Source organism: Vigna radiata, unplaced genomic scaffold (assembly GCF_000741045.1).
Source record: "Vigna radiata var. radiata cultivar VC1973A unplaced genomic scaffold, Vradiata_ver6 scaffold_488, whole genome shotgun sequence".
NCBI classification, from domain to species: domain Eukaryota; kingdom Viridiplantae; phylum Streptophyta; class Magnoliopsida; order Fabales; family Fabaceae; genus Vigna; species Vigna radiata.
Window position 1 is genome coordinate 23,864 of NW_014542923.1, and position 25,506 is coordinate 49,369.

The window sequence follows — 25,506 nt, forward strand, 5'->3', positions numbered from 1 at the left end:
TGAGTCAGATGGTATTTTTTAGAGTTTCACAAGATAATAAATTAATAAAATAAAATTAGGTGGGTTGGTGAGCCAACCCGACTCACCACGGGTTTAACCCGGATGAGCCGGGTTAAAAGTTGACCCACAAAAAAAGTACATTTTTTTCAAACCCAAATCGGCCTGAACCCGTGGTGGACCGGGTTGGCCCGCAGATTGTAACCTATTTTGACAGCTCTAACTATAACAATATCACACACATACATTATCAAACTACTATAGTATGATTCTATTACAAAACTATACCTAACATAATCTAATATCATTTAACCGTCTAAACAATTAGGCTTTCAACCACAAGAGGTACTTCTACACATGCATATATTCATCTGTTCACATCATAGGTGATCATTGTAAAAAGAAGAATACAAAACATAACAGAGCAAACAAACAAGAAATGGTAAGTCAATGTGTAAGAGAGTTTTCATATATTAGAATTAGTTTAACATTACATATAATTCATTCATAAGGAATATCATACCACAATTAAAGACTTAAACAAAACTCAATTATCTAGGTACATGCATTGATATTAGACTTTGACAAGTTTTGCACTTATGGTGGCTTCTAATGTTCTGCAAAGTGATTGTCAATGGGTTTCACCCTACTACACATAAGGTTAGTCCGTTAACACCTTTTGCCAAGGTAAGCCCTAGACTAGGACATCCTACTCCTCTCACCACATACCACACCTTTTTCTACTTAAGACTTAATGGTTATTAGAGTACCAGAATAACTTCCAGTATTGAATTCTTATATAATGCATACACCAGTAGCAACCATCATCATACAAATTGCATACATAGATAACTCTCTTGATCATATATATGATTACTTTAAATATACAAAATAACATAGAAGACTGAATAACCCTACTAATCTCACTCAGTAAGATAATCTATTCGCTTAGCAAGTAGTTCCTAAAGGCTCACTCATCTAGCAGAATTAGTTAAAAGGTAAATTATTTAGAAACTAAAAAAATATTGGTAGTAAAAATTATTAATCTAGTTTTAGTGAAATAAGTACAATAACTTTAAAACCGTAAAATAATGGAAATAGAAACTTTTAAATGATATTTTTATATAAAAATTAATTTAATCATATTGTTAAATATATTAGAACACTGAATACTAAAAGAAAAAACTGAATTCAAGTGATTAGTACAATTATGTTAAAACTGGTAAAAGATGTAAAATAATGGAAAAAGAAACTTTTAAATGATATTTTTATATAAAATTAATTTAATCATACTGTTAAATATATTTAAACCCTAATACTAAAATTGAAAAACAAATCCGACCTGCCGGATTTGAACCAGCGACCTAAGGATTATCTGTTCAAACAAACTACAGTCCTCCGCTCTACCAACTGAGCTAAGGTCGGCTTGAAATCAAGTTTTCCAAGTATTATATTTCAATTATTTAGGAGTCATATTTAAGGCACAATACACATACTATGAAATGCTAATAATAAGTTTGTTCGTTTTTTTTAAATAATATATATATATATATATATAAATTTTAATAGTATATTTGATAAATTAAATTTTTGTAATTAAGTAATTTCGATCTAATCAAATACATTAATAGTATAGAAATTAAGTTTTATTAATAAACTGACTATCGTTATGTAATAAGCACAAAATGACACTATTAAGTCAATTATTTTATACATTTTGAATTTTGTAAGTATAGAATAAATAATAATATCTTTTTTATATTACTGATAATTTCAGTATATTTTAATTATTAAATAAAATATAAAGTATGTTATTTTTTAGATAAAATTCCTATTTATGATATATCAAAATAATTATTTTATAATTATTCAAATTATAATATTAAAATTAATTTGCAGATAATAAATTATAAGGGTATTATTTAATTATTTTTAATAAAATAAAATTTTAAAAACTTAATAAAGTCAAGTGTGTCGATTATATATATATAAGCTATAACTCATGTATCTAGGTATAAAAAATGACAATATGGAAAGGATGGTGTGATAAAAGGTACTTCAAGTTTAGTACAAATTTGTTTGTTCATTTTGATCACAGTGTATAATATTCGTAACTACATGACCAATGAATGTGTTAAAAATGCGGTTCAACAAGCTTGAATTAGTTTTTTCTGAAATAACCCCAAAATATATTTATTAGATAACATGTGTATATTTTGTATATTAATCATAATCATAATTAATCTGGTTATTTTTATATTATTGTTATTATTTATAGTAAGATGATGTTATCATTATTATTATATATTTAAAGTAACTGTTATTTTACTTATATTATTTGATATCATATTATTTATTTTATATTATAGGTTTAAGATTTAAAAATTTTATAAATACATTTGGTATTTTATAAGGAGTACTCACTAATGCTCATACTTATTCTTTTTTACTTATAAGTTTCCAATTTTTTTATTGACTTGAGCATCAGAGAATCTTTTTAATGGATTTTTCCTAATGTCCAACCTTAAGAATACATATCACATACTTCAAAGTCACTTAGATCGTGTCACCTGTCCAAAGGTCTATGTTCAAGATTCTGGTAAGAACATTTGACGTTTTTAACACCCTAGCAAGTGTACCAGATCGTATCAAGTAATAATAGAACAGTAAGTCCGAGTATCGTTTTCCCAAGATACTCAAGGCACTAAACTGTTATGCTTTTGCTTAACTGATCAAGACTATAAGAACAATATTTTGGAGTTTTTGAATATAAAGTGCGGAAAAATAAACATGAATGAAATTTGATTAATTGAGGTTAAACACAAAAGTGGATGAATGATGTTGATAATATGGGATGAATATGTTGTTAGGGTTTAGATTTCACCTAATCACTCTCATGCATAAACGAATTCATCTTCTTCATTAATGCCAATGCCATTTTCTATTTTACTCTAAACCCGATACCTCGGTGAAAAGGGCCTAATCACAATTACTAGTTTATTATCTTTAGCCTCCGTAACAATTATTCATGCATTAATGTGAACAAAAGCTTAAAGGACATCGATCCTCCTATCCGTATCTCTAGGTAATATTGCTCTCGAGAGAATTTCCCAGATCATGATTTGTAGATATCTCATGATACCAATCTTAGGGAGAGAAGAGGAGAGCTGCCACCTTCCCCAAATCCACCAACCCTAAGAGTGCGATATCCCCTCATGATACTTACAAAACATAAGATTTGTGCCAAATATGAATAAATCATAACAAGCATTTGAGAAAAGAAGAATATCTCTAACAATTAATGAAAGAAGCATATATTAATAATAATCAATTCAAATACAAGAGAATTTAGAGGTTACATATTCCCTAATAACAAATGAGATTAGTTCTCCATTGTCATGAAGAAACTAGGTGTACAATGGAATCGAAGAAATAGAAACCCTAAAAAGAGAAAAAGAGAGTTGTCAAATCCCCAAATCTGCCCCCAAAGGGGTGAAAAATATGTTTCTGTGCCTAAGCCATCAAAAGATACATTCTCTAAGACGTTTTGGCCTTTAAATAGGGCATAAAAATAACAGAAAACGGGTTCAGGCCCAAAACAGATAATAAAAATAACAGAAAAACTGGCCCAGGTCCATGCAAATGGTGCTTAGCGCTCAAATACCGCTCAACGGTAGGTGTGGCACTCAAAATCACCCCCAGCAGTGCTCAAGCATCAAAACAGTGAAAAACTGGTCCCAAAGCTGGCGCTCAATGCCCAGTTCACCGCTCAGCGCTACCTTTTCTGCACCCTGTTTGACTTTTCTGCACGGTAACTCCTTGATACTTCAACCATTTTTCAAAATCATTCCAATAACCTACAAAATCGAGGGAATTTATTGATAAAATCATAAAGTATAACCTCAACTCTATTATTCACAAAACTAAAGCAAAATCATGAGTCAAAGCAAGTTTCTAACTCAATAAGGGTGCATTTGATATCAAAATTAAGTATAAAAATAACGTTTTTTCAACCGTTATCACAACCCCAAACTTGAAACTTTGCTTGTCCTCAAGCAAATAAGATGGAACTTAGTCTTCCACAAATCAATTAGCTAAGCAAAGATATAATCATGAATTCATGGAATCATTCCTCACCAGATAAAGTGTTACACTGAAGCACTCTATTAACTCTCTATTTTTCCCCATTTTTGTGTGTTAATACTCTCATTTTAGGTTGGTTTAGCTTTTAATTTTCTAGAATTAAGGTAGATTAGTATAATTAGGACAAAAATAGGTTTTTGATAGAATTAGAATTAATTTTGCCCTTTTAGTTATATAAATATGCTATTTTACTTTTTAGAAAAATAAATAAAATTTTGCTTTTGTAGGCTGTTATTTTTTTTTAACTTTCATTCTTTTTGCAGGATTAGCTTTGGTTTGGGCCGCTGAAGCTGCTAGAATTAAATTGGGCCGAACTGAGAATGAGCCGGTGTTGAAGGATACTGTTTTTGGGTCAATTATTCAACAAAGGAAGGGGTTGAGCATTTTAGTGAAATGTGCGTTTTGGCATCAACAGTTTTAGTGCAACGCACCATTTCGATGTAATTTGAGCAGCTGTTGAATGAAGCTCTAAAGAATAGTTCGAGCAAGGAAGGATTCCCAATTCACAATCCAGGAGGTAGGGTTCGTGAGAGTGCCTCAAGAGAGCATGAGAGAAAAGGGCTTTACAACCCAAAGGATGATGATCCAGGCAATTAATCAAAATGGAAGCCAGCCCAAGTTGATCGGTCCGGGGAAGCAGATTGGAAGCAAGGCCATGCTGAGCTGGATTGATCGATTGAAGCACAACGGTTGAAGACAAAGGGGTCGTTGTTAAAGTTAGTTGAAGATGTTTGCGAAGCTTCTAGAGTTTGTTTTCAGTTCTTCCCCCCTTTCCCATTTTCTTTTCTTTTTCTATTTTTGTTTTTCCTGTATAAAGAAGCCTTGTAATATAGAAAACACAGGTGGTGGGTGACAGACACCGCTCTAGACTCTAGGTTTTCATTTCCGTGCCTTATTTTTTAGAGTTCAAAGCTTTCGTAGAGTAGATACATTGTCCTTTGTTGCGGACCTTGCATTGGGATCTCACGTGGGTGACAGGCCGTGAGATTCCCATTTGTGATTTTGTGTACATTTCTGTTCTTCGATATTCAATGCAATGCTATTCTTTTATATTTTTTGCATGACTTTAAGTATCTTGCTCTTTTGATTTCGTTCCCTCCAAATTAGTTCTATGGTTCTTGCAATTCAGTTTCTTATTCTTAGCTTTCTTTTGTTGCCTGTTATTCTGTTTCAATATTTTCTTTTCCATTTGAGATTTATTTTCACGCTTTGCAATAGAACTTCTCCTTGCTAGAATTAGGATTCTTCAATTGCGCATTTCGTTCTCTGAATACACATTTTCATTTCTTATTTTGATTTTTAGAATTTTAGATGATATGCATTTTAGTAGGTTCTGATATTTTCTTTTCTTTGAATACATAGTTATAGTATATTGAAATAAATAAAACAATTACTGTTTAGTGTAGATTTATGCATTAGTTTAATGCATCCATTCATTTCGAATCACTACTTCCACATGTCTTTCCTGCATCTGTATTTCAGAATTAAGCATTTGGTTTCTTTACTGGTTTTACATACATATGATCTTTAGTTTCTTTAGTAGTCCATATTTAGGTTCAATAGTTTAATTTCTCAGCATTAATCATTTAGATAGATACAATCATGCATTGCATTATCTTTTCGTGTTATATTTCATTTTTACATTTTATTTTCCCCACCCAGTTTTAGTTTTTAGTAAATAGTAATTAGGTTTAATTCTATAATTCTAAACTTGATTTTTCCAAGTCCTTGGATTGATCCCTCGTCAGCCCTATACTACATTAGTGGGGACTAGGTTTTGTTGACTTTTGTGCGACCAAAAGCCTTTCAACACACTCAAAAGTGTTTCACTCAAAGGTGTATAAAGGCCACTCCTTCCCTCTACTATCTACATGTCACATAGAACAAAATATCCTTTCATTTACCACAATCAATATTCTCACATACACATGTCATCACAAGGACTTTTCAAGGCTTATAATGTGGTTGGGCTAACAAGGAAAATTGTTTTTTCTAGATCACAAAACCCTTGAGTTAAGAGAGCTATTTATACAATCATGGTTTAAGCACAAACTCTTTTTTTACCAATCTCACTCATTCCCAACTTTCCCTTTTCTTCACATTGAGCTTTTCTTTTCATGCTTTTCTTTTTCAATCTTTTTCATCTTTTCTCATGCATTTTCTTTTCAACTCATAAGCTCAATGCTAAACTTTTCTTTTCTTTTTCAATTCTCCCAACAACCCCAAACTTGAACCTTTAACAATACCACAAAATATATCTCAACCTAACTCAAGGCAAAGAATTTCAAAACAAGGTTTTTCATCCTGTTTAAGCTTAGGTTCAAAGAGGGTAGAACATAAAATGTTCCTTTTTCATGTGGGGCGAAATTTTTGGCTAGAAAAGGGCTTTTCAAAAACGGCCTTCATCATGTGACACATACATGTTATTCGATTAATCACAGAAACTCAGGGAAAATCATTCATGCTTTCAAGTAGATAGCAAATATATCAATAAGAACTCTAGAGCTCAAACCTCATGATAACGGTCTAAAAACCGTTATTTTCATACTTAAATTTAATATCAAAACACTTAGTTGAGTCACGAGATAGTCAAAAGTTAGTTTTAGAGATATTATGCTTGTTTTTGCATTGTTTTGCAGGGTTTTGATGAGAATTGAAGAAGGAAGTAAATCAAGGTTGACTTAGACTCGTGAACGATGAAGAAAAAGGATGAAAAGAAGAGTCAAAGGGACCGTTGAGTGTCAGAATGGACCGTTGAGCGTCCAGGACGATTAGGGGCAAACCGCTTAGCATTGAAACTAATCGCTGAGCAGGTCCAATGGCTAAAGGGAAACCGTTGAGCGGTTTACTTAGGCGCCTGAGCGGTTGTCTGTTTTTATTAGCTCGGATTCTGTAATCTTTCTATCATCTTTTTGGTCTATAAATAGACCCAGTGCGAATCAAAACTCAATCTTTTGGCAGAGAGAAACGTCCAGAGCTGTTCCACACACCTTGAAGGAGGTTCCTTGGATGCTTAGGCTCCAATCTACCAAGTTTAGGGTTATTTCTTCCATTATTTCATTATATTTCATCTAGATTCACCATGATTATGGTGAGCTAAACCGTAGGTTGTTGGGGAACAATGTAATCTTTTGAAACTCTCTTATATCTAAATTCTTATCTTCTTTATATGCTTGTATATGCTTATCTTTATCAATTGTTGGGTTCCTTACCTTCGCTTAATACTTTTATCGTTTAACTCATTCGGTAAATGTTGTTTGTCTTTATTGATACAAGAACGTACAATAATGTCATGAACTGGGGAGAATTCCTTGATTATGCTAATACCACCTAGGAGTAGGGGTAGGACAATCAATTGTATTTTGCTTCTGTTTGTCATGCATGATTAATTACCAGGGGAGGCTAGGGATAGCAAGCCGGTAATTAGTAATAGGCTCTTTTCGCCAAGGAATTGGGTTAAGGGTAGACCAAGAAAGTTTGCATGACAATATGATAAATGAGCAAATTAGATAAGAAAAGTAGATATAAGAGGGTGGATAAGATGAAATTGTAAACCCCAACAAATCCATTCATTCATAGTTTCTTTTAGCCAATTGATTCACTGCATCTTGCATGTTTACTTTTGTCTTGCATACAAAACCTAAAATTTAATTCTTTTCTCAAGTCTTATGCGATTGGTTTACATGAAAGTTAAGGCCTAAGAGTTCTTTGGGGAACGATACTTGGACTTACCCATTTTATATTACTTGATAACGATCTGGTACACTTGCCAGAGACTTCACAAGTTTTTGGCACCGTTGCCGGGGACTCGTGGTTTAACTTTTCAAGTAGTGTAAATTGATTAAATTTGACTTGATTTTTATGTTTATTTTTATTTTTGTTCTAATAAATGTTTTCTAGGGTTTTATGCCTAATGTTTGCAAGATGCAGCATGGACAAGAATTTGATTATATGGGCACTCAATTCTACCAAAATGATTTCAACCACTGGTGGGAACCTCACTCATACATGGATCAAAGCCAATTTAGGCAAGCTGTTGAGCAACAAATCACTCCATTTAAGAAAAATACAATTTCTAATGAACTTCTTCAGAGGATCATGAATTTGGAAGTGTATCATGTCAAAAGTATAGAGGAGAATACAAAGAATGACAAACTTTTTCTGCAGAACATGGATACAAGTTTTTTTTCTCCTAGAAGCACGAAAGAGATGCAACAATATCACTGGTAGCAACAACTCTCTTCACCAATAGAAACGTGGGAGGAAGATCAACAACTATGTAATCAGATAGCTGATGTGACGGAACAAGTCAAAAGCCTTAATGAAAAGTTCGACAAATTCTTTGAGAAGTACGATTCCAAGAGTTATGAAGTTACCTTCAGGAATTTGGAGACATAAAGTGGTCAGTTATCTAACATTGAAGACCCTACGGAGGATTGCCAAGCTACTATCTGTAAAAATGACAAGGTTGTTGATGAGGAGACGATAGAGGAAGAAAAGATAGAGATAAAGGAGAAAAAAATAAAGAGAGATGAGGAAAAGATAGAGGATAAAGAAACAAAAAGGTTAAGTGAGGGAGAGAGAGATGAGGAGAAAGAAAAAGAAGTGGTTGAGAAAAAAGAAAAAATATGTGAAAATAAAGAAGAAAATAAGAAAAGAGAAAAAAAGAAAGTTGAGGGAGGAGATTAAGAAAAAGAGGAAGAGAGGAAAGAAGAAAAGATCATATGCAAAACCCCTTCCTCATTCAAAAAAATATCATAGGAAGGAAAAGAAAGTCAAGTGCTTTATGGAGATTTTCAAGAAATTGGAGATTAAAGTTCCTATGTTTGAAACATGGAAACATGTGCTTGGTGTTCTCAACTTTTTGAAGAAATTCAGCAGGAAGAAGAAAACGACAAGAATATCAAGCAAGGGGAGTGTCAACACCTACTGATGGGTGTTTGAACTCAACCGGTTCAAGCTAGTGACATAAAAAGAGCGTTTACTGGGAGGCACCCTAGTGATCCAAGAACAATATTTTTGTAATTTAATTTTTAAATCTTGGTGATGTAATTATGAACAATTTTTAAATTTTTGTGTATTGGGTATCATCTACTGATGGATGCTAAAGATTTAGGTATCTACTGAAGGATACCAGGAAGGTACACCTACTGAGGGGCGTTGGTAAGAATCTTGTTCCCCACAATCTTGATCCTCTTTCCTGATGAGGATCCATCCCTGCATCATGTACAATTCACAAAACCACAATAAATCTCATTTAGCGTTAGTAGAACACAAAATTTCTTCCAATGAATGTGGAGGAATCAACCCCAAATAGTCGTGCTCTCACAAAACCCCAAACTTGGATGAAAAAGTGATGCTCAAATGGTGGAGAAAGGGATTTTAGAAGTGGGATGATAAAAGCAGTGAGAAAAGTGCTTGAAAGAGTGTTTGAAAGTGAAAAAGAGGTTGGGGATGTTAAAGTTGACATTTGGGCAAGCCCTAAGGGGTATAAAATTCATGCAATGGGTCAAGAAACAAATGTTACCAATAAGGAACGTTGGTAAACTTTGAAGAAAATGATTTTGATGATGCTCCAAGAAGATAGACTTAAAGAAGATATTATAACTTGTCTTTAAAAGTAATTTGTAGATCATAAATGTATTAAGAATGTGTTTAAATATATAAAACTCGTATTTTTGGTTTTGTCACGCATTTAATCGGTTATCAGGAGAAATAATCGATTATCTTGAGCTTTTCTAAAAAACCATGTTGCTCTGGAATAATCGATTATCACTTCAAATAATCGATAATCATAGGTCTGTTTTAAAAACTACCCAAGTTATTTTTGAAAAACCTATAATGGACTTAAATAATCCTTTATCCCTTAGAATAATCGATTATTCCTGGCATTTGTAACATGAACTTTCATATTCAGACTATGAACTTTCAAATTTGAATTATGACCTTTCATATTCTGACTAGCTGCCTGATGGAAACCCATTGAGGGCATTCCATTCAAAGGAGTATCAACTAAAGCTAAGGCTAAGAAAGGGAAGTGAAGAAAGACTTTTAAAAGCTCTTTCTTGATTTTCTTTTTCTAAGTCTTAGAAGGAATCTCTTTAATATGTTTATATGTGTTTTGTAGGTCTAATAAAGCTAGGAGATCATGGATCAACTAGATGACTTAGCATGGACCAAACCAACCCAAGAAGAAGGATAAAGAAGTCATTTTACACAAAGGGAGGGGGTGAGCTTAGTAATGAAGGAGTTGCATCATGAAAACACATGACTCCCACNTTGGTGTGAGTCTGTTGCAACGTCACAAGCAAATGNTACGTGATTTGGCTGAAGCATTTGTTGCACCTCCACCGTTGCCATCTGCATCATTAATAGTACAAGTCTTCCACTATAAATATGAGATGTATTGGCATATGAAATCACTTTTGGATGTAATGAAATGCTGCAAAATTGCTTGCTCAGCCTCTTATATCCTTTAGTCACCTCTGAATTTGGAATTCAGATACTCTCCTCTAGCTTCCTTCCTTAGTAAGAAGGCCGTCTGAGCTTGGAGGCATCATACACACACCACACCTTCATCCAAACTTTCATCAAACACCTTCTATGAATCATCCATTTCACTGGACCAATTCCCATTCCGCTGCATATCTGTTTTGGAGCTTCTTCTTACGTGCTTTATGCTAGGAGAGGATTCCATCACTGCCTATAGAAAGGTATTTTGAGAACTTCAGAAATAACATTGTTGAACTAAGTGCTTTTGCAGAATACAGTAGGTCTGAGGAAGTTCTCAAAAGCTAGTTCAGTTCCCTTGCCTGGTCTCGTGAATAAGAGAAGCTCGCGTATTGTTGGTCGATAATCGGAGCGGTTCTCTTGGAGTTGGTAAGGCGCTTTGCCTAGTCTCGTGAATAGGAGAAGCTTGCGTATCGTTGGTCGATAGTCATAGCAGTTCTCTTCGAGTTGGCAAAGTGGTCATCTTCCAGTTCGTTGGTCGAAGGAAGATTTTCTCTGTACTGTTCTGTTTCGTTGGTTGAAGGAAGCATTCTTTTGGTTCGTTGGTCGAAGGAAGGTTTTATCATTCTCTTTATTCATTCTTATTGTAAAATTGTGAAACTTATTTTTAGTAAAACTGCTAATCACTTTTTATAGTGATTAACGACTGAACGTGGATTCTTTTGAATCGAACCAGTTAAAAATTATCTGTGTGATTTTTCTACTCCCTACACTCTTTACGTTTTCATGCATATCAATTGTTTGATAAATTTTCTATAAGAAAATTAATTTGCTAAGACAGACCTTTTAAATTTAAACTTTGTGACCGAACACGCTTTTCGCTTATTAACTTTATTCCACTACGCGACTCTATCTATTTGGTACCGATTGTTCCAACAACAAAGACTAAATTTAAAAAACACTTTGACCCCTTAGCGTTGCCACCGCTCAACGGTGAGTTCACCGCGCAACGGTAGGCGCAATTTGGCTTTTCCCCCTTTTTGCTTTGCTTCAAACGTCTTTGACCCTGTACACCTCAAGTTCAACTTTCAAATTTTAATTTTCATGCAATTCCCACTCATTCTACTCACTTATGCAACAATTAAGCCCTAAATGCAACTAGAACAGAATTAGAACATGCAAAGGAAACAAATCAATCAACTGGGTTGCCTCCTAGGTAACGCTTGTTTAACGTCACGAGCCTGACCCAAACCTTTCTAGCACCCATCAGTAGGTGCAAACCTTACCATCACCCATCAGTAGGTGTACCTTCCTGGTATCCTTCAGTAGATACTCAATCTTCTAGCATCCCTCAGTAGATGCTATCCCAGTGGCATTCATTAGTAAATGTTATCATTGACATCCCTCAGTAGATGTTTAATCATATAGCATTTTATCAAGAGATGCTAATCTTTCTTAACATCCCTCAGTAGATGTTGTCATCTCTGCCATCAAAAGCAGCATATAACCTTAAAAAATAAAATAAAATAAAATAAAATGAAATAAGATAAAATAAAATAAAATAAAATAAAATAAAACAAAATAAAAGATAAATTTTTTTTCAGAAATTGGGTTGCCTCCCAACAAGCGCTCTTTTAACGTCATTAGCTTGACCTGGTAAAGCCCAAACACCCATCAGTAGGTGTTGATTTTTTTTTATGTTGGTGTTCTTCCTTCCTTCATGACACCAAGAAAATTTCGAAAATTTTCTTGTCACCAACTCTACGGATTCTCAATCTCAAGAGCTCTGTTTGCTTTGATAGTCTTGGTAACCCATAACCTATTCTTGAATTTCACTGGTGTGCCAGGTTTGGGTTTGTCACTTTTCACATCAGGGTGTTGGTGAACCAATTCTCCTTTCTTGTCTGCCTTCCTAATGATCTTGTGCTCCTGGTACAAATTTTATCCTGCATACACTAAAGAACACTGCACTAGAGCACACAATTAGCCCAAAAAATAAAAACATTAAAAGTTATTTTTTTTAATTTTTTTAATTTTTTTAGAAAGATAAACAATAAAAATAGAAAGATAAAAATAGTAAAAGATATTATTTTTTTTTCGTTTTTTTTTTGTTCTGTTTTAAATAAAGATAGAAAAATAAAAACAGAAAGATAAAAACAGAAAGATATATAGAAAGAAAGATAGATAGAAAGATAGAAAGATAAAGAGATAGAAAGACAAAAATTCTAATCGGTTAAGAATCACATGTAAGATTCGCAATAAATAAAATAATTATTGATTTTAGTATTTTATTTAATTGCGTGATTTATAATTTTACGTGGTCAATTGTGATGTGTTATTGGATAATGAAATTATGGTAGAATGAATATGAATTTATTTAAATTTAGTTCTATTATTATATTTCAAAATTTTTGAAGAAAAACCTAAATACTAATGTTTGTGTTATTGCCTCAGAGAATCTGAGTTGACCTGGTAATAGATGAATGAGTTTCTGTGTGTACATGAATCGTGTTTAATTTCCTACAGCCTAGTAAGGCTTTTCATTTTGATGAGGTATGGTGGGGTCCACGAAAGTGTGATTGGAAAAGAGGTGGATCATTATGGTGTTATGGGAAGTAAGAGAGAGAAAAGAGAAAATTGTTTACTATTTTTTTTTTGGATACGTGATAGGGTAGGAAATATAGGGGGGCCTTGGTCTTCGGTTTTATTTATTAAGTAATTATTTTGTTTGGAGAGTGGCATGCATGTAGAGGTATTTTTTCTAACGGATGCAACGGGAGAAAATAAGGAAGTGGGTTTGGGCTTTAGGATTTTTCTGAAGGCTTATAAATTAGCTTGGAGGAAAAGGATAGAGTAAGAAAACAAAACCCTAGTTTTTGTGAGTGAAAAATTATGACTGGGAAGGAGAAGCAAGCAACAGCTGTGACAAGAAAGGTGATCGTCAACGTTTTATTTACATCCGGAACAGTGAGGAAATCCAAGGTAAGGGGAGTAACTAGTGTGTGTTTATATATTGTGTGATGTTCTTGATCATCTTATTACTTTACTTTGAATCTTTTCCCCTTGTGGTTAAGATGGGGTAGCCCTTATCAGGTTAATTGGGATACATTCCAGACTTAGGAGAAAGTCAATGAAATAAATGTAAAGATGTATGCGTGTTTGTAGTACGTGAAAGAATAAGGAGAAGAAAGGAGGTTGCATATAGAAGGGTATAACTTTCTTGGTATAGCGGGATCTGTTGCGAGTTAGTGGTACAAAGATAGTTTAGGGTACGAGGAGTAGTTCAGGAAATATCATGTGAAAGTAGGGTTTGGGAATGTTGTTACATTGCATGGCGTGGTGATAAATGTTTTGTTTCTTTGATTGTGAAACTGGTAGGGAGTAAACTGAAATTCTCTGTGGTTGTATAGGTTTTAATCTTTGACTATTAGTAATGCTGGACGTGTAATGTATACCTATTTAAATATGAGTGTATGCTTCGTGAGAGAATGGTGTAGTTGGAGGAGGGTCTGTGACCCTATTCGAATAAGGTGAAGGAGGAAAGGGTTGTTTGTGTGGCATATGATGGAGAGATGTGTAAGGGGTCATAACAGTAGTAACAGAGAAAGAGAGAATTTTTGGAGAAAGATTTGGGTTGGAGTTTACGTTTACTAGTGGGGAAGTTGTCCGTAAGGAGGTTTAGTTTTCTCACATTCTGCATGGGAAGGAGAAGTTCTGCATCATGGGCGCGCTATAGTTCACGTGAATGAGAGTGTTGTATGTTAGAAGGGAGGATTGGTTGGGGGTTGATTGATGTCCAAGTTGTGTATGTTGCAGTAAATGAGAAACCAGTGAGTGTATAAGAAGGAAAGGTGGTAGGTATGGTAGATATTTTACAATAGGATGTATCCAGTAATTGGACTTTTGCATGCAGAATATGAAAAAAAAAAAGGGGGTCACTTAGATTGAAGTATAAGGAAAAGGTAAAAGGGTATGAACCTTTCATTTGCCACGGTCATTTCAATCCTAAAAAGGCTTTACTAGTTTAGCTCCAGAGAATAATATACTTAAGTTGATATAATATAATATATTAATATATTTTGAATTTATAAGTATATAAGTAAGCAACAAGTAGTTACGTAACTTAACAATATTATAATATAAGTTATATATATATATATATATATATATATATATATATATATATATATATATATATATATATATATATATTCATATAAGATAAATATGAATTACGTAAGATATATATTATATAGTTATAATATAAATTTTTATATATATAGGTACATTAAGTGCGTGAGGTTCCTGTACAAAAAAAATGGTGTTTGGGTTGTATAAGTATTAGGTGCAGGGGAGAATTTCTAGGTTTGTTTTGTAATTATAATTGGAAATGTATATGAGTAGGAGCAGGTTCTGCTTTATGTGAAATAAAAATAAATATTAATTAATAGAGAGTGTTGGTTTACGTGTCTTGTTATTGTGCTATACTAAATCAGTGGGTTGGTTAATTAAATTAGAATTATGAATGCTAGGGTATTGTAGAAGAGCAGTAGCGCATTCTTTGTTTAGGTGTGAAGAATGAAGGTGAGTGGTGTACGAGTTTTTTTTCTATATTAGTTAACTGACCGAGTAAAATAGGTGATTGAGTTAACGTGTTATGGTTTCTTTTGGTAGAATTTTATTAAATTAAATATTTATCATGGTGTTATAATTTTGTATTGGATGAGTTATACATGTTGTTGAGACTATGTATGTTGTGAGAATAGTGAGATAAATCTTATGATTTGTGGAGGGATGTATGGTAATGAGCATGTGCATGAAATTGTGATACGGACATGAAACTGTTTTTTTCTCATACTTTTGTCGTTTTGTGTGGGCTTTTCGTGTTGCGATACGATAAGGATTGTGGGTCTTGTATAGAGACAGAAATTCGAGTGTCATTTCCTTTTGCGAAAGGAGGTGAATGTTTCGCCCAAAGGGCTTTTCGATAAGTCGGGGAGATAGGTCTGAAGTTGCGATGAAGGACGACTCGAATCGCCCTGTTTTGCGTAACAGGTTGGGACGACAAAGTACAAGGAAACGACATCGGTTTATGAATGAATTGATTGTGATATTTTCTCTGGAGTAGACATGTGATGTTTTGACTTGTTATAATTTATACTTTATGTTGATTTACTGTGTTATAAGCTATGATGATATTTCTAGTTACTCACCCTGAAAGTTTGTGGTTGTGGCTTCCACCTGCAATGGTCGTACTTGTACGGGAGCAGATGGCATTGCAGATGATGCTGGAGTGCAGTAGTTTGACGAGAGGGGAAAATTAGTTCTTCTGGGATTTTATTGATTTCGTTATTTAAATTTTCTTTACAGACTTGACGTTTCGGTAAAGGTTATGTTTTGAGTTTTGCGTTGTAAGAACAGCGTTTATGATTCATGATTTTTGCTTCTCCGATATTATTGGAGTAAAGTTTTTTTTTTTATCTGAAAACATCGATTTTATAGTAAACTATGTAAGGATGATATTTTTCTATTTCACAAGTGACATCTAGTTAGGGGTGTCACATCACACACATAGAATAGTTATACCACGAGTCCCCGGCAACGGTGCCAAAAACTTGTTAACACCCTGGCAAGTGTACCAGATCGTATCAAGTAATAATAGAAAAGTAAGTCCGAGTATCCTTTTCTCAAGAGACTCAAGGCACTAAACTGTTGTGCTTTTGCTTAACTGATCAAGACTATAAGAACAATATTTTGGGGTTTTTGAATATAAAGTGCAGAAAAATAAACATGAATGCAATTTGATTAATTGAGGTTAAACACAAAAGTGGATGGATGATGTTGATAATATGGGATGAATATGTTGTTAGATTTTAGATTTCACCTAATCATTCTCACGCATAAACGAATCCATCTTCTTCATTAATGTCAATGCCACTTTCTATTTTACTCTAAATTCGATCCCTCGGTGAAAAGAGCCTAATCACAATTACTAGTTTAGTATCTCTAGTCTCCCTTGCAATTATTCATGCATTAATGTGAACACAAGCTTAAAGGCAATCGGTCCTCCTATCCGTATCTCTAGGTAATATTGCTCCCGAGAGAATTTCCCAGATCATGATTTGTAGATATCTCATGATACCAATTGTCGCAACTGGAATAACGACGAGACGACGATCCAAAAAAGAAAACGAATATTTTTGAAAATATTTTTGGAGTCGCCACCATAGTTTATTCTCGAAAACTACGGAAAAACCACAAAATGATAAAGCACGGTCCACGAAAACCAAAGATTGGGTTCGGGAGTCAGTTACGTGTAGGGAAGGTATTAGCACCCTACAACGCCTGCCCGAAGGCAGTACCTTTAATTAAGTACGCGAATAAAGATGTGGTTTGCAAAATGTTCAACTATCCCAAGAACAACAATATAAAGAAACAAAAATATATTTTAGTTTTTTGGGCCCGACAAGGATTGACCTTGCTCCTACGTATTCTCATTCAAAATGAGAAATCAGGGTTATGTAGTTCTAGCTGAAAGATTGATTGTTGTTTCGAAAAAGGACATTTGGTATTTTGTAATTTTTATATAAGCAAAGGAAAATGTTTTTAGCACAAGGCCTACGCGAACGGTCGCATGTGTGCTTAAACCTTTTCAAAATATTTTTTATTGATTTTTAATTTTTGTAAAAGAAAAGGAAAAGATTTTTAGCACAAGGCTTACACGAACGGTCGCACGTGTGCTTAAACCTTTTCAAAATATTTTTATTGGTTTTTACTTTTTGTAAAAGAAAAGGAAAAGATTTTTAGCACAAGGCCTACGCGAACGGTCGCACATGTGTTTAAACCTTTTCAATATATATTTTTTTTTAATTTTTGTAAAAGAAAAGGAAAATATTTTTAGCACAAGGCCTACGCGAACGGTCACACATGTGCTTAAACCTTTTCAATATATTTTTTATTGATTTTTTAATTTTTGTAAAAGAAACGGAAAAGATTTTTAGCACAAGGCCTACGCGAACGGTCGCAGTGTGCTTAAAGAACTACACGGTCAACATACCCTTCTTAACGGCGTCATCTCAATTTGACGGAAAGGTCCTATTTGATTCAATTTTAAAAAAATAAGGACTTAATTGAGACGCCGAAAAAGAAAGGGACCTATTTGAAATTCTTGACGAAAATAGGGACCTTTTGAGACATTAAACCTTTTTGTAAAAGATAAGGAAAGATTTTTAGCACAAGTTCTACGCGAACGGTCGCACGTGTGCTTAAACCTTTTCAAAATATTTTTTATTGATTTTATTTTTTATGATTTTTATATTTTTATTTTTATTAACAAACAATAATAAAACAAATTCTAAAGCTAAAGAATTAAAAAAAAACAAAGACAATGAAAAACATCACAGTCCAAGCCCAATAAGATTAGGGGTGCAGAGATTAAAAAACCGGGAGTGCTGAACAAAATTGAGGCCCTTTTGGTTTGAGCCCAAACCCTTCTTCTCTAGCTTTATAATCTGTCATAGGTGCAAGACTGAAAGTGGGGCTGTAACTCAAAATTTCTTAGTACTGGGCCGAAGATAGGAAGGTAGCAATAGAGTGGGGTGCAAGAGTAAATCAGGGTGCCATGTAATAGCTACTGGTCCCAGCCCAAAGTTTTCTTTTTGTTTGTAGAAGCACAGTGGCGGTGCGAATAACGTTACGTGGTGGCAGGAAGAGAGGATGTGGCCCATTAGCCAGGCCCAACACCCTTTTGTTCTGAATCAGAAACACTAGGGGTTTGCCATTCTTATCCCCATTTGTGCAGCGGCCAAGAGAACTAAGGTCTCCCTCTTCTAGCAAAGGAAAACTCTGGAGGAACTCACCTCCGTTACTCCGTCCCAATCTCCACCCAACCGACCACCATAAGCTTCTGTCCATGGCGTCGACGGTGCCTACGCCCGCCGCCAGAGCTGTTACAGGCCACGACATCAAGCTCCCATTCCTCCCTCCACTCTTCGCATGTTGATGGAGGTCGCACCCCATGCAAAATTTAATGTGCATAAAAGAAGTGACTCCTAGGTCGTCTCTCAAGGACCAAATGTGGTTCGAGTCTTAGGTTTACACGAAGGGGGGGGGTTTGAGGAGTTCATGAATGCGATTGAACTAAATTAAAACATGAATGCGAACAGAATAGACAACATCAAAGTAAACAGAAATAATAAACTGAACATAATAGACAACACGAAAATAGTAAATTAAGCAGTCTTAAAGCAAGGTGTGTGAACTAAGACATTAAATGCCTAATGCAACTAGGAATTAAAATTAAATGCTCAAGGTATGTAACAAATTAAAATGCAAGAAGTAAACTAGTGGATCTCTAATTAAAGTCACATATTTTTCTCCAAGAAAGAAATTAAAAACCCATCAACTAACATGGTCCGTGTGCCTCCTAAAGAAGAGTGAACGTGTGACAACATTCTTTCAAAATGAAAATGCTTCTAATTTAACTCTATCATAAGCCGTAACATGCTACACCCTTTCTAATCACCATTTTCCATCATTTTCTTAAAAGCAAAATAAACGAACTAAAAGATAGTTGCGTGTTTCCTTTCTCTCCTTAAAATTAAAAATAAAAGTTTATTCACTTATTGCCTAAAGCTAATGGAAACTCAGCGGTGTGCATCTTTTCTCCAAGCCGTGACCCAACCCAAAATCTATCACCCTTAAATAACTAAACCTGCAGTCGTGCAATCAAACTCCTTTCCCATCAATCAGCGTTTTTCATTTAAAAAAAATATAAGACAAGTTGCTACTCTTTCCACCGAGAGAATGAAGATTAATCAAGTGCATCAAACAATGTTCCATCCTTCAACAATAATAAGCTAAAAAGAAATAAATTTTTCCTCCTCATTCCAACGCTTCAAAAAGGAAAGTAACATGGAAAAGTAAAAAAATAAATATTGTGCTTATCATTCATCCCATGCCAAAAACCCTCGAGGAACAAAACTAAACTTCCAAAACCCGTTCCAGCCCTCCAAGTGTGCTAAGCAAAATCTGAAAATGCAAGTGGCGACCCCCTCTGCAAACGTTCCAAGCCAAAAATAATATTCATGCGTGTGGCGGCTGGACATACAATTCTCCATCAACCAAAATCAAACAGCATCAACATTTTTTTTTCAAAGAAAACGTTGTAGCACTAGCATAAAAAATATGAGTGTCTCGGCAAGCTGCTTCCACCAAGAGCCGAGAGAAAATATGAGGTCTGCAATGTGACAGCCCTCCAAGTGTAGGGTTGTGTGTCCCCCTAAAATGGATGGGGTCCACCCTAAAAGTAAATCCTAGGTGGTGCCATGTGTCCTACAAAATTGGGTTCAACAACATTTTTTCAAAATTGGCCCAAGATGCAAAGAGTTTGTTTAAAAAGTTTTGTCAAGACTGAATGAACAGTAACTCGCAGAACAGTAAAATGCACTAGCAAGGAAAGAGATTATGAACAGTAAATTGCAACAGTGAAGAAGACAATGAACAATAAAATGAAACTAAAAAGTGTTAAAGATTCAATACACAAAAATGAAAAAGAAACAGAACCTAAACCTCCCCAAAGGGGAGGAGGAAGTAGATGCTCCCTAAGACTAAGTGGCGACTGAGAGCTTGCAGAGAAATATGCTTTTAGGGTTTTTATATACCCCCCAAAAAACCAAAGTGCCCTCCTGATGGGTCTAACCTAAACCGTTCAGTCATAACTAATTAGACCGTTCGGTGTTACACTGCTCTTGAGGTTGGTTCATTGGTGCTTAGTGCAGTCTTCATCAGACCGTTCGGTAGTGTAGTGCTCGGTCATTGCCAGGCCTTCAGTGTAGGCTTCAACAGACTGCTCGGTCTAGCACACTTTGTCAGACCGTTTTGTCAAGACTCACATGCAGCTACCAAGACCGTTCGGTCTTAGTCATCAACTGGTCGTTCGGTCAGGCCTTCCGCAGACCGTTCGGTCAGGCCTTCTGCAGACCGTTCGGTCAGGACCGACCATCTTCAATGGACTCTTTCTCAAACTTTCAATAGTGAATGTCCTGCACAAAATGATTGAAATAATTAATCGCCAAATAATTCAAATTAATCCAGATAAGAATTATTCTTGAAATTCAGCCCAAATAGTGAAAATGAGATAAAAATGGAGAATTAAACACATTTCACTAACACAATATGGTGCGAAAAGCTAAGTGAGTACTAGAAAATAATGACTCATCAATTAGGATCTATTCACCACCCAAAACTTTCAATCTTACCAATTTCACATGATATATATAATACTATAAAACTACTTTCACATAACCAATTAACAAAATTCTGCACCAATTTCACGTTATATATATAATATTAGAACAGTACTTTCACACACCAAAAAAATTGGTTCCAACATCCATCTCAACAAAGAACAAGCAACAATTTTCCTTTAAAATAAATCCAAAAAAGGATCTTAAAGAAAAAAAAGTTAAGTTCATGACACTAATATCTGCGATATGCACCCAATTGTTTTTGAACAAAAGTTTAATGGCCTAGCAAAATATAATTATAATGCACCGCATAGAATACAATAGGCATGACTGTTAGAAAACAGGTTGGCTTCGGTTTACACCAAGAGGGAGGGTGAATTGGTGTTAGTTCAAATTTAAAATCTTTTCACAATCTTGGTATGAAAATTCAAAGCTTTTGATCTTTCCTTGAAATGCAAGTTATTGAAAAATGTAATGCAGCGGAAAAACGTAGTTGACTGCTAAACAGGTATAGTCGACTGAATTTAAAGAGTGCAGGGATAGAGAAAATCAAACACTGATTTTTATACTGGTTTGGCCAACAATGCCTACATCCAGTGTCCTTCCAACCTTGGAAGTAAAGGCACTATAATGGTTGCGGTTTTTACAGCAAGGAATTTATAGAAGCACCATGCAAAAATATAAATCTCCTCTCTAACCCTAAACCAAATATAGCTGCACACAAAAACCAGAATTGCAGCAAGAATCCCCTCTCCTGCAATCTACACCCACGTTGAACAATCCTCAATGTGTCACCAGCACTCTTCACAGGATGTCAAGCCTATCACAACACGTTTCACAGGTTGCCAAGCCTATCACAGCACACTTCACAGGTTGCCAAGCCTTCAGTCAAATGCAGCAATCTTCACAGGATGCCAAGCCTTCAAGATCAAACCAGAAGCACCTTCTTTGTGCAGATGTTGATCAAACAGTACGCGCAAATGACTCCTCAATCTGAATCTCTCTCAACAAAGATCACCACCGTCTTCTTGGAGAATTCTTGGAGCTTCTGAAACTGAGAGCTTTCTCTGAAACAGGACAATGAAAATGTTAGATCACAAAAGTCTTAGAACAATTTGTGTTCTGTTTCTATTTATAGTTTTCTTGTCAGTCTCAGTCGAATAACCTACTAATACAGTCGACTGTATTAAATCAATTATAACATATAGTCAACACACAGGCTCCTCAGTCAACAAAATCAATGCATATTTACCAGTTAGTTATTCCTGACTAACTTTTGAAAATATAGTCGTTGGAGCAAGTAGGCAAAACAGAATTCCAAATATAATAGTAATATAGTCGAATAAGTGGTTCACACTGTCGACTGACTCATGAAAAAACACTTTGAAATTCTTTTCATCTCAAAATCTCATTAAGTACACATGCATAAAATTTGTACAAAGATTTTAGCTTAGTCGACTCCATTACCAGTGTAGTCGACTGAATTGGACCTTTGTCACAACAAATATAAGTTCATAAAAGTACTTGTGAGCTTTTCTTCAGAAATGTGTAAAAGTAATCAAAATCATTTTAACACATATTTCAATACAAGCATGTTCCAAACATATAACACATAGTCAATCATAGGAACATCCATGCAAAATAACAAAAGATATTCAATAAAGGTATTGTTCAAAACAATATATCACATCAACTGAACATGTAGCACTGGAACATATGTACTGTTATTAAGCAGTGTGTTGTCATCATCAAAAATAAGTTTGATATAGAGTTTGTGTTGTCAACAATCTCAACAATGACAATAATACCGCATGAAATGCTTATCCAATGAAAAGAAAACTGAGTGGGATTAAAGGCACCAAATTTTCTAATTAGCTTATTAATCAATTTATGTTGAGGCTTTATCCCAAAAGTGACCCAATCAATTAAAAAAAAACCACATAAGGTAATTAGCTATTTTTCCTGAACATCCACAAAAAAACCCCTCACCTTGCTCAATTTTCAACCTTTTTAAGGCTTTTCTTTTGCTTCTTTTTTCAAACTCTTATTCCACCAACAAGTTTTCTTATCTCTTGGTTCAAAACCCTTTATTTTACTCAAGATGGCCTAAATAAATAACCTTCCTAACTATAACTACTTGTTTCATGGATTTATAACTTCTCAGCTCTTAGTTATTACTCTTATATTGTGGGATAAGACTCTCTTGCAATTACCATGTAATCCTTATGAAGCTACATATCAGAACTCCTTACCACCAAAAGGAAATCAATTTACAACCTCAAGATAAAGAAAGAGCAACCTTCCATAAATGCGCAATCTTTCACTGAAAATGTAAAAGGAAACAAAAAGTGTGCAAGGAGACACTTGGCAATGGCATGCAGTAAACTTTGTCAAAACAAAAGAAACACATGCAACCACAAAAATCACAATGTCATAGGTATTCTAAGTATCACCTAACATCATTGATAAGAAGTGGACTTTAAGCCTAACTCAACCCATAAAATTGGTTTGTAAGGTGAGGTTTGCACCTCACTTATCTATATATATATATTATAAATTGACCTTATTTCTAGTCGATGTGAGACATGGTATGTTACATTATCAACTCAAAAAAATTATTAAAATTATTATAGTATTTAATAAGTTTGTAAATTGTTATAGTATCCATGCTATTCTAAAAGAAATAATAAATCTGATTAAAAAAAAACAATAGAGAATATTATTTTAGTAAATATTACAAAATATATATCATTAAAAAAATCATATTATTCTGAAAAGAATTTTACGTAACACTCAATTCCAAAGTAAAATTGCTAAGAATTAAAAAAAGAATAACAAATTAACATCTAATTGTTAATGTGATTGAGGGGTTAGGATCAAACACAATTTTTTATATAAAACTTTACGCATTCATCCTAAAATTTAGGTTTAACTATAACTCTCTTGATTTCGTTGGATCCACTATCTTATTATTTGGAAAAGTAGTTTTGGTTTAATCTATTGATTTTTTATGTTTTATTTTAATTAAACTGAATCCTAAATCCAACATTTTTACTGTTATAAATGATTTAGTGAATTAAAATGTAAAAGACAGGAAAATAAAAAATGAAGACATAAGATCTGGATATTGGACCAAAATCATGGTTTTTTTTAGAAAAAATAGGAGACTAAATTGTCTACTGTATAATAAAGGAACCAAAAACTTTAGTTAAATTAATAGAGAAACTAAAATTAATTTTTTTGAAAATATTTTAGTAGTAAAAATTTATTTTACACTCTAAATAATTAGTAAACTTAAAAACATAAAATTAAAAGAGAGACTAAATTGTCTACTGTACAATAAAGGAACCAAAAACTTTAGTTAAATTAATAGAGAAACTAAAATTAATTTTAAACTTAAATTTTGAAAATATTTTAGCAGTAAAAATTTATTTTACACACTAAATAATTAGTAAATTTAAAAACATAAACACATCCGACCTGCCGGATTCGAACCAGCGACCTAAGGATATCCATTTGAAACAACTACAGTCCTCCGCTCTACCAACTGAGCTAAGGTCGGTTTATTTTGAGTTCTCCAAACCTCAGTTTATAAATTAGTATATTACGAAATATCTTTACACAACTTTTCCTAACTGATTTGATCAGTGACTAATTTTGGTTATTGTAACATAATATTTGTTTGTTTCAAAAAAATTTGTATTTTAAGTAAATTATGGTTCAACTGCTACCACAACAAATTATTAGTAAAAAATGTTTCTTATATAAAAGTTTTGGTTATACTCTTATTATATTATAATATAACATCTAGAAAATTACTTAATCTTTATATAATATATTCAAGTTAAAAAGTTTATTATAAAATATAATATAAATTTTGTTTTCTTCATAATTTAGAACATGGATCTTTATACAGGTAGTAAAACTTTAGTGGTATTTTGAATGCTCATCATGGTTGAAATCAAATCTCTCATTGTTTAGAGAGAAAAGACTTCCTTGTAAAAGATTCTCTAATTCTCAAATTAGACAGAGATTTTTAGGATCTATATGAGTGTATGAGTAAGTAAGAGAAAATTGTGTGTATTTCCTGGTGGAAGCTTTGTGTTGCTAATTTAGGCAGATTTTATGTGTGTTGTTGACTTCGATAGGCATGGATGCCACTTGAGCGGGCTTAACTTGATGTTGCCGTCTAGGTAGGATAAGGTGTCGCCTGTGGGAGATGAACTGATGTTATCGTCTTAGGTAAATTCAAGTGTCGTGTTTGCAGACTTGATTTGTGTTATCGCCTTAGGTGGGCTTGGGTGTCGCCTGAGCAGGCTTAACTTGATGCTACCATCTAGGTAGGCTAAGGTGTTGTCAGTGCAAGCTTCATTTATGGTTCCATCCTAGATAAGCTTGGGTGTTGCATTTGTAGGCTCAATTCGTATTACTGCTTTAGGTGGGCTCAGGTGCCGCATGAGGGGCTTAACTTGATTCTATCGTCTATGTAACTTGGGTGCTTCGTTTGAGGGCTTTGTTGTGTTACTCTGTAAGTAACTTAGTTTCCTCATTTAAGGGTTTTGTTTATGGTATTGTCTAAGTAACTCAATATCTCTTCTAAGAGCTTTTCTTATGTTACTATATAAGTAACTCAATGCTTCTTATACGGGTTTTGCTTATGTTATTGTCT

General features: G+C 34.0%; 2 non-coding genes across 2 annotated transcripts; both read right to left on the reverse strand.

Annotated features, from left to right (window-relative positions):
- Positions 1 to 1,333: 1,333 nt before the first annotated feature.
- On the reverse strand, positions 1,334 to 1,422 carry TRNAY-GUA. Its single transcript is given in 2 exon segments — positions 1,334 to 1,369; positions 1,386 to 1,422. It is a non-coding gene; the product is annotated as a tRNA-Tyr (tRNA).
- Positions 1,423 to 24,311: 22,889 nt separating this feature from the next.
- Positions 24,312 to 24,399, reverse strand: TRNAY-GUA. Its single transcript is given in 2 exon segments — positions 24,312 to 24,347; positions 24,363 to 24,399. It is a non-coding gene; the product is annotated as a tRNA-Tyr (tRNA).
- Positions 24,400 to 25,506: the final 1,107 nt, after the last annotated feature.